This window comes from Propithecus coquereli, unplaced genomic scaffold (assembly GCF_000956105.1).
Source record: "Propithecus coquereli isolate 6110/MARCELLA unplaced genomic scaffold, Pcoq_1.0 Scaffold325, whole genome shotgun sequence".
In the NCBI taxonomy this organism is placed as follows: Eukaryota; Metazoa; Chordata; class Mammalia; order Primates; family Indriidae; genus Propithecus; species Propithecus coquereli.
The window spans coordinates 363,471-373,546 of NW_012148897.1; the positions used below are offsets into that span (position 1 = coordinate 363,471).

At 39.7% G+C, this 10,076-nt stretch overlaps 1 protein-coding gene across 1 annotated transcript in view; it reads right to left on the minus strand.

The window, feature by feature from the left end:
* Positions 1–6,101, minus strand: part of TRIM59 (tripartite motif containing 59) — a 10,049-nt gene extending 3,948 nt beyond the window's left edge. Inside the window, exons 1-2 of the mRNA XM_012650435.1 lie at positions 6,061–6,101; positions 5,015–5,088 (exon numbers count right to left, since the gene is read on the minus strand). The gene's annotated coding sequence lies outside the window, so the exon portion shown is untranslated. The remainder of the gene's footprint in view (positions 1–5,014; positions 5,089–6,060) is intronic.
* Positions 6,102–10,076: the final 3,975 nt, after the last annotated feature.

Genomic DNA, 10,076 nt, shown 5'->3' on the forward strand with positions numbered 1-10,076 from the left:
TCTCGGCCTCCCAGAGTGCTAGGATTACAGGCGTGAGCCACCGCGCCCGGCCTCTTTTTTTTTTTTTAATAGAGATGGGGTCTTACTATGTTAGCCAGGCTGGTCTTGAACTTCTGGCCTCAAGGAATCCTGCTGCCTTGGCTTCCCAAAATGCTGGGATTACAGATGTGAGCCACCACACCCAGCCCAAAGCCCTGTTCTATCCTTGTAAAATTCCAGGGAACAACTTTTCTGTGAATCCATTTAAGGGCCTAAAAACTCAACTTTCTTTAGAATGACACTATTCACCATAATATCTTAAAGAAAATGTCATCTCCTAAAAGTGAAAATCAAGGTATCAAACTTATTGCTATCATCTGTAAAATTTTTAATAAATTAATTTTTAACCAGAAATTTGTGGATAAGTTGAGATCACAGGAATCAAATTCTATTCTCGGGCTACCTTCCTGCTGATTTAATATTATAAAAACTGATTTTAGGCAACAAATCCAAGAGAAATCAGAACTGGTTACGAGAAGCAAGCTTAGTTGAAAAATAACTTTGGAAGACCAGGAGCTTTCTGACTGTTTGCTTCCTGAGGTATAAGATACAGGTGGCTATCCTGCTTACCAGCCGGTTCTTTCAGAAACCAGTATGAAATTTTATGCACCAGCAATTTTCCCTAACCATCCTAGGCTCCTGAGAGGAAGAAAAAGAGCAAACAACCGTATTTTCTAGGGTGAACATCTTGGACTTAGCTATGTTGTAAAGTTTCCAAACAGTGAAAACATCAATAACAATCCTGGAAACCAGAAGAAAATGAAGCAATGTCTTTGATATTCTCAGGAAAAATGTACTTCCTAAATGGAACCTAAAATTCCTATACCCAGGGAAAAAAAAATCCATTTTGATACAAAGACAGTTTGATGTGAAGGGTCTCAAAAATAATCCCCTGCCAACTCTTTCTAAAGAAGCTACTGCAGGGAGAAAAGAAAAGCAAGAATTCTCACCAGGATAATGGTGAATGAAAGACCAGGACAACTGTGTAGGCCTAGAGAACAAGCAGTCTGGAAGAGGAAGACAGATCCAGGAGGGATGTCTTTAAGTAAATAAATGGAACTGACAGAATACTTGATGCATCTGAACATACTGAGAAGTAATGAGAAAACTAAATTTAGGAAAAGGTGATAATGAAAAAAGTAGAGACACCATATTATATGGCTCAGTTGTCATATTAACATAGACATAATAGTATAAATATCAAATATTAATATTTATTTTACCAAAAAGAGTGACATCCTTCTAGGATGGTCAATACACACTTAAAAATGAAAAATAAAGAAACCACAGTAAAAGCATATTATTTAGAAATATAAAAGAAAATACCAAAAGATAGTTAAAAGAGAAAAGTGATTGCCTCTAGACAGCAGAAATCTGTTTTTCGTTACAAATATAAATAGTGGTTTCACTTTTAACTATTAACAAGCAATTAAAAATATAACAAAATTTTAAAGAAAGAAATAAAGCATCCAGGCAGAAAAGCAAGATGAAAAAAGGAAAACAAAAACATATTGGTCCCAGCATTCTCCTCTGGGATACTGTAATTTCCAAATAAAACTAGAATGGCCACAATTATCTCCCACATATGCTGTTCTATAATGTGATTTTGCTGCTACTCCCCACCCAGTCATCAAGAAATGAAATCTACTCTCTCCCCAGAAAAATTTGTGCAGGCCATGTGACTACTTTGACCAACAGGACACAGTACAAGTGTGACATTGTGAATTCTGGGTATAGCTCTTAACTAGCCTGGCACGTTGTTGCTTCTTGTAGCCACAAACTGCTATGTAAGAAGTTCAGCTACTCTGCTGAAGAGAAAAGCCAAGTAGAGGAGCAATGAGGTGCCAGACATGTAAGTGAAAAAGCCATCTTACACATCTGGCCGGCCAAGCTTTCAGTTGTTTGTTATCCAGCAGGAGATAACCAGAACATCTCTAGCAATAAGGAATGCTAGAAGACAATGTAGCAATGTCCACATGGTCTGGAAGGAAAAGGGTATGGCCAGACAATTCTGTACAAAGCCAAGACATAATCTATTCATGTGAAACAGTAAAAATACTCTCAGCAAAATCTACAGAGTTAAAAAAAAGTTCTATAGGGCAGCGCTGACACCAAATATTTTCATTACCAAACAAAAAGGATTATAAAATGCAGATTCAACTAAAGAGAAAAGTTAGGGGGAAAAAAACCTAGGAAAAGCAGAAGAAAAGAATTAACAAGAAATGGAAGACAACAATGAATTAGAAAACTTAAAACTGCTAGAACTGATAAACCCAAGAGTTGGTTCTTTAAATAAAACCTGTGATAGCCTCTAAAATGGCCCCCAACATCCTCTATCTCCTGGGTACTTTTGTAATCCCCTCCCCTTGAGTGTGGAGTACTCCCAGTGACTCCCTTCTAACACAAAGAACACAGCAGAAGTGACAGGATATCACTTCTAAGATTTTGTAAAAGACCGTGCCTTCTGTCTAGGGTGCTCTGGCTTTCTCTCCCTTTGTCGTGGAGCACTCTCACCAAGGGAAGCAAGCTACCATGCAGTAATTCCACTTGGTAAGGTGAAGAACTAAGGCTCTTAAGTCTTAAGATCCCACAAGGAAGGTAAGCCTGCAAATATCTACACAGGTGACCTTGGAAGCAGATACTTTAGGCCCAGTGGACAGCCTCAGCCAACAGCTTCAGCGCAAACTCACATGAGAGAGACCTTGGGCCTAAGCCACCCAGGAAGAAGATTCCTTACCCACAGAATTTGTGTTTTAATATTTGTTGTTCTAAGCTGCTAAATTTGGGGATAATTTATTATACAGCAATAGATTAATACACTATCCAAGTATACTATCCAATTAAGAGAGGAAAAGAAAGGATAACAAATGGACAAAGTTAGCATTGAGAAAAAGACATAAACCAAATACAGAAAAAGACAATATTACAGATAATATCTTGCATAACTATATGCTAACATATTTGAAAATCTATAAGAAATAAATTATTCTCTAAGTCAGTTCAAATTACCAAAACTGACCCAAGAAGATAAAGCAAACAATAGGAGAAATTTACAAGTTAGAAAAGTGTCACTCTGAAAAAAAAAAAGGGAGTAGGGTTTATTTCCAGAAATAGAAGGCTATTATAATCCAATAACAAAAAATCTGTTAATATAATTAACTCATTTAAGGCAATGGAGAAAAAAATGTCTAATCACATTAGATGTGCAAAACACACATAATATCAAAACCAGTAAGTAATCCACAGAGACAGAAAGTACAATGGCAGTTGCCAGGGGCTGGAGGGAGGAGAGGATGCAGAGCCATTGTTTAATGGGTACAGTTTGTTTGGGGAGATGAAAAAGTTCTGGAGATAGATGGTGGTAATGGTTACAAAATCTGAATGTGTTTGATGCTACTGAACTGTACACTTAAAAAGGATTAAAATGGTAAATTTTATGTTACATATATTTTAACACAATAGAAAAACTTAAAAAAAATTTTAAGTGTCTTGCTTATTATCCAGCTTTTCCTCTACCAAATGAATTTTAGAGTCAATTTGCACTATCTATGCTTTTAAAAAGCAAAAAAGTAAAATAAAAGTAACCCATGTAAAATGTATTTTCCTCCAGTGAGTAAAGCCCATGTAAAAATTGGTACTTGGTTCAAGATTTCCTGCTTCCTTTTCAAAAGTCACCAAGACATATGAATATAAAATAAAAAGTCTTCTCAAAAAGAAACCTAAGGCTATGATCTACTTACAAATTATTTCACTAATTTCTTGTGTTTAAGGGTCAAAAACACACTTCTGAAATTTCCAAACTTTTAATGAAGTCTTTTCCCTGGGGACTGATTCCCTATGAAGCCTCCACAATGTCTAACCAGCATATTAGATAACAGATATTATAATAAATGATGAATTAAGTAGCACAAAAAAATATCATTGCTCATTCTCCCTGTAAACTATTTTTTAAGTTTTAATTCACATATGCTTTACTGCCTTTCATCTCTAAACATAAATGGTTATAAAAACATTCATTACATCTTACAGCCTCTGAAAAGAAATTATATTTACCACATTACAGAGTTAGATAACTTGCCTCAGGATTTCTAATGAGTCAGCTGTAAGTCTGGGAAAATTCAAGTGGTGTCACCACCCAGATTAGGGCTCACATCTTTGTGGCCCTACCTGATAAAGACGTATATTTCATGCAATTCAAGACTTACTTAAGAAATACTACAACTGCACCATATATAAACATACGTAAGACAAGGTTTTTTAATATATGTTTGTCACATATAAATACATAAAAATAATGAGATCATCATAACTTTTAAAATTAAAAAAAAAAATCCTATGGTCAGATCTGATTTTAATTCTTAGTCCAACTGTTCTGTTTTCTTTCATTTTGGCACCAACCTGTTTCCCCAAACTAAAAAAGAAACTATTGATACAATTTAACCAAGAACTGATTTGAGAAGTTAAGGATGTAATTGCTCATTATACTGTCCAAAATAAAAATATATTTGGTAGAAAACATTCAGCAACATATTTGGTGAAAGGCAATGTGAAAACCAACATTTACCTAAAATCAAAATCTAACCTTTCCTTCAATGAATAGCTACAAGCTCATTAAAAAAGATCAATATGTAAATTCATAATGAAAAAGTATCCAGAAAACGTAATAAATGCAATGTGCCGATCAGTATGTATAAAATACCATCTTTGTATGTGTTGAGATGTACACATACTTGTAAAATTTCTGAAAGAGTATACAAAAGAGTTAACAGTGACTACCTTTAATATATAGGTCAGATGAGGGAGCTGTTTACTTTTCACTTTATGCTCTTTTGATAAGATGGCTAGAATTTTATACACAACCAACATGTATCTTTTTTCCAGAGACTTTCAAATTTCACCTTATATTTAAATCATACACTCTAAAAATTTACCAAATATTTTCTCATATTTACTTAATCTTCCAGAGCTTACCTACTTTGTTGATCTCCTGGCGTGGGGACTGAATATACTTTATCTTCTCCAACCTTTCCAGATTCTTGTATTCTTATTCTAAAATTACAATAATTTTACCTTAAATGTTTCAGATTTATTTTCTCGTGTCATATAAATGATTGTTCACAGTGTTTCACGTTTACCTTCCCTATGCCTCATTGTGTTTTTAGAAAAGTAATGACAAATACCAACAGTTGGTGTTGCAGTATGTATCATCTGTAGCTTGAAAATCCCAACCACCCTGTGACCAAACAGACTGTCACAAAGGACCTCTTTTTACAGCGTCAAGTATCTCATGAGCTCTGGAAAATATTAACCAACAATGGTGATGACGGAACAAACGTTCATGGTCACTTTAGATTGCTTAAAGTTAACTGAACAAGAAACATCTATGGGAGTAAAAGACTTTGCCAGCTCAAAACTATAACTATTGTTAGGTTATTCCCATAAACACGTGTGTTCATCTCAATTCTGCCATTTAAATGTTGTGGGACCCTAGGTGAGTTCTACCTAATACCTCTCAAAACGGAGGTTTCACATCTGTAAAATGGGCATAATTACACCTACCCCAGTAAAGTCCTGTGAGAACCTCGCACAAAGAAGGGGCTCAAAATGGCAGTACTCTTCCCTTCCCTTTCTCGAAGGTTTATAACCAATCTCTCAGGCGTCCCTCCTAATACGCCTCCACCGCCATCGCCTCGGCGCCCTCCTGCCCCTAACCTCCTCCCACCACCCGTGGGGCTGACTGGTTCTGTGGAGTCCCACTCAGCTCATCCTCGCCATCACAAAGGGCCTTCTCCCTCCCATAAATGAAGTCCCATAGCGGAGGGGAGGGGAACGTGGTTCCCCAAACTCCCCATCTGGGACAACAGGGAATGAATGCAGGACCCAAAGCCACCCACTCCGCCATCAGCGCCCCCCACCTGACTCCCCGCCAAACACACCCAGTATAGAAGCCTGTGCTACAAGGGAAAGAAAAGGGACCCAGAGCCTCCTTGTCAGATCCCAAAAGAAGGTCCTCGGACTCACCGAGCGGAGGAGAGACCATGCGACTCCACAGCGCCGAAACGCAGCTGCACAGTCTCCAGGCAGATGCTGAGAGCAGCTCTGCGGTCCCGCCCTCCGCCGCCCCAGAGGACTTCAGGTGCCCAGACGGGGCGGGGCCTCTCGGAGCCTCGCGGCGCAGGCGCAGTGTCCAGGCAACATTCAACTGCGTAGCGTCAGCCAATGGGAAAGAACGCGGGACCGCTGTTCGAAAGTAAACGGCGGACAGAAGGTGGGGGCGGGGTTCGGTTCGAGGCAGGCGCCCGATTTCTGCGCCTGAGCGCTGCGCGCAGACCGCCTCTCCGAAGTTTGCGGAGCTGCCTAGCGGGAGCGGCTCTGCAGTCTGTGGGCGCGTCGGCTGGCTCTACCTCGTGGCCTGGGGTCCTGCCTGGGGAAGCGGGATGGCGCCAATGGCCCGGAGAGAGGCGGGGCCTGGCTGGGGCCAAGCCGAAACGCCGGCGGCCGACGATTTCAGTGGGCCAGGCCGGCGGAGCCTGATACTGGGCTTTAAAGCACAGTGTCTCACCTCATAGATGCCCTGTTCCGGGAAGTCGCCACCCGCCCTGGGGACCCCCGCACACTTGTGGGCAAGCTCCGCCCTCCCTTGAGCTGAGTTTCCTCCTATTTACCGTCTGGAGACCTGGACTCACCGGAGTACTAGGCTGAGCATGGGAGGAAGCGCATTAGCGCGCCCTTGTACTCGGAGAACTGGAGCAGTGTTGACAGCTGTGAGAGCTAGTGGGACCCTTAGGACTCACCTGGCAGATCTCTGCTGCTTTCCCTCCTCCTCGCTCTCACCTCCCTGCATTTCTCCGCTTACTGAAATTATCCGAGAGATGACTGCTGTACGATTCAATACTTTTCCCAACTTCTCCAAGTTCCTACTTCACCTTCCTGACGCCTTGGAGTCAGAAAACATACAGTTCAGTTGTCTTTTTCCCTTTTTTTCCTGAAAACCATTAAACTGTATCTCAAGACACAGTCGCTTCTAATCACAGCTTCCCTTCCTGTCAACCTTAAATAATGCGGTTCGGAAAATATAATTAAATATAGAGTTTATTCGCGCTCAAAGTTGAGAATAGCCACCAGGAGACACGGACTCCAAATGAATGGGGGTCAGCGGTCCAAACTGAAGTTTCACTTGTATAGGCAGAGGCAGAGAAATTTTAGCAAGATCTCAACATTTTCCATGGGAGACCAGGGATTCATTTGGTTACAGATTACTACATTCCAGGGAAGATTACTTTATTACTCCCGGAGGAGGGGAGGTGACCTGAGGGGGTCTTATCTCTGGTACCCTTTGGTCTTCCTAATTATTTACAGACAAAAAAGGCAGAATTTGCAGCCGTATGGGGAGAGCGACCTTCCTCTCAAAGCTCAGAATAATGTAGAATCCAACAACTTTAAGTTTTAGTTGTTGAATTCATATAGCTATACTTAAAAGTCGTTTTATTTACTAATGTGCTAAATAAAACTATGGGCTTAATATACTGTATATTCAGCACATTCAGGTCTTAAGCTGTTATTCAGGAGATCACAGAAGATATTAAACAGAAGAATATAAAGCAGAAAGTAAGGCAATATTAGTGAGGCCTGAGTCAATCTCGGATATCTTCACCAATTCAGCTACCTAAAAGGCTGCTTACGAAGTGTGGATTCCAGCAATATCCAGAGATGCCCACTGTTTCATGGTGATGTATAGCTGTTCCTACTTTTTTAGACGCATATATTTTTTTTCTATTTAAACATTGAAGTCATCCTGATAGACAGCTTTTTAACTTCCTGTCAAAACAACATGTTGTGAATATCTTTCCATAGCAAAAAAAAACCACTATACTTCTATGAAATTATTTTCTTAAAGTATGGTTGCCTCTAGAATTGAATTAATAAAGCTCAATATTAATGTTTTGAGCTGTAACTTTTTCCACCTGTGTTTTTCCCTCTCTGCTTCCTTACCTCAGAAGAATTATGTATATAGCAAGAAAGCAAAGCCAGGCGGGGTGGCTCATGCCTGTAATCCTAGCACTCTGGGATGCTAAGGCGGGAGGGTTGCTTGAGCTCAGGAGTTCGAGACCAGCCTGAGCAAAAGGGAGATCCAGTCTCTACTAAAAATAGAAAAAAAAGATCGATGGGGCATGATGGTGTGCACCTGTAGTCCCAGCTACTGGAGAGGCTGAAGCAGGAGGATCTCTTGAGCCCAGGAAATTGAGGTTACAGTGAGCTATGATGACACCAGTGCACTCTAGTCAGGGCTACAGAGCGAGACTGTCTCAAAAAAACAAGCAGAAGAACCTTTCACTAGACTTACTGGCTTTTGTGTTCCAAAAAGGCTGAGCCAGTTGAGGAAAATAGCATTTGGTGGAAGAGACCGAATGCTCTAGAGAAGCAGAAAAAGAGAAGTATGATAACCCCAAAGTAGAGATTACTCAGGTCCTTAGAGTCCCATGGGTTCCCAACCCTGACAAAGATTAAAGATTTCTGTAACCCAGCATGACTGGCCACAGGGCATGGGGAGAGTGGCAGAGAAGTACAGCGGCCTACAAAAACGATGGCAGCCTCAGCAGTGGCAATCAGCTCGGCATATGTGGGTTGTGGACTATGATTCATGCACTCTACAGAAGATAATGTTGGCCTGGAAACGTGGAACAGGAAAACTAATACTCAAATACAGAAGTACATGCTTAAAATCCATAAGCCTAAAAATCAGGTGCTAAGGTGTTCAGCCATCCAAAAAAAGGTGGAAGAGTTCCCCTGCTTTGGGTGTCTGCTTATATACTTCCACTAATTTCCTTTTGATAGAATATTGGCAAAGGGTAAAAGATGATAAACATTTGCAATTACCAGGTATAGGAAGAGGAAGCCATAAAACATGAATTTTAAGACAACCTTTTGGTGCTCAAGTCAGACTCCCTGCTTCTAGATATCTTCTATCACAAGTACTAAAAAGGAGGCCTCAGTAACAGAGGAGTGGCCTTAGGCAAGCTAAAACATTTTTTGATTTGGGGTGTTAATAGCCATAGACTTTAAATATCCCTTTGTCGTCTCTCATCACATTGGCCTCAGGAGAATTATAATAAAGAGAACATGTGATTTCTCCAAAGTTAGAAGGTTCCTATGGTTCATTTCTAGAACTTCAAAGAAAACATAGCAGCAACTGGCACCATGATTACAGTGGCAGTGAACCAGGGACAATGTGCTAGGAGAATCTACCAAACAGTTCGTAGAAGGTCATTTTACCTTCTATGGCTATGGTATGCTTCTAAAACAGCACACAGCTATATGATGCAATGGAGTTTATAGACTCAGAAATTTGGAGTTGGGAGGGATCATGGAAGCAATCTAGAAAAACCTTATTTCCAGAAAAGAAAAACCTATCAACCATGTTAGTGTTGCCTTAAAATGAATTTGAGCCCAAATTTGCACATTAGTACCTAAAAATGTAGAAACTACATAATTTTTGAAACTAGAACATATCATATAGAATTTATTTTCACACAGACCTTTTCAACTGTGTCTCTGAATGCAACTTGGAAGACTATAAGGATGTTCTATCCAATAACAGTTTACCTCCTAACTAGTTGTCCTTTCCTTTACTGCGAATCATTAAGAGTCATTTTATTTCAAATGCCACCGGCTTTTTTAAGCGCTCAATATTGTGAGTGGCTGTGATCTTAAATAAATTTGGAGATCTCTTACTGTAGGCAGTTCATACCCAATTTTCTAGGACATTCTGTTTGTATATATGTTTGTATGTATTCTGTCCTGTGTATATGATCTGATCTTCAAGCATCACATTTATTTTCATTATCGAAACATTTTGAATTTCAAGAATTTTTTCTTATAAATCATTCATAGAATTTTGATTTTGATACAGCTTTGTGTGATTCTCTAGTCTATTTCATCAAACCAATATTTGTTAGTTGCCCACTAAATATACAGCATTAAAGATGCAAAGAACACAGGTCCTGTACTCAAGTTGCTTATCTAAGTGAGCTAACATA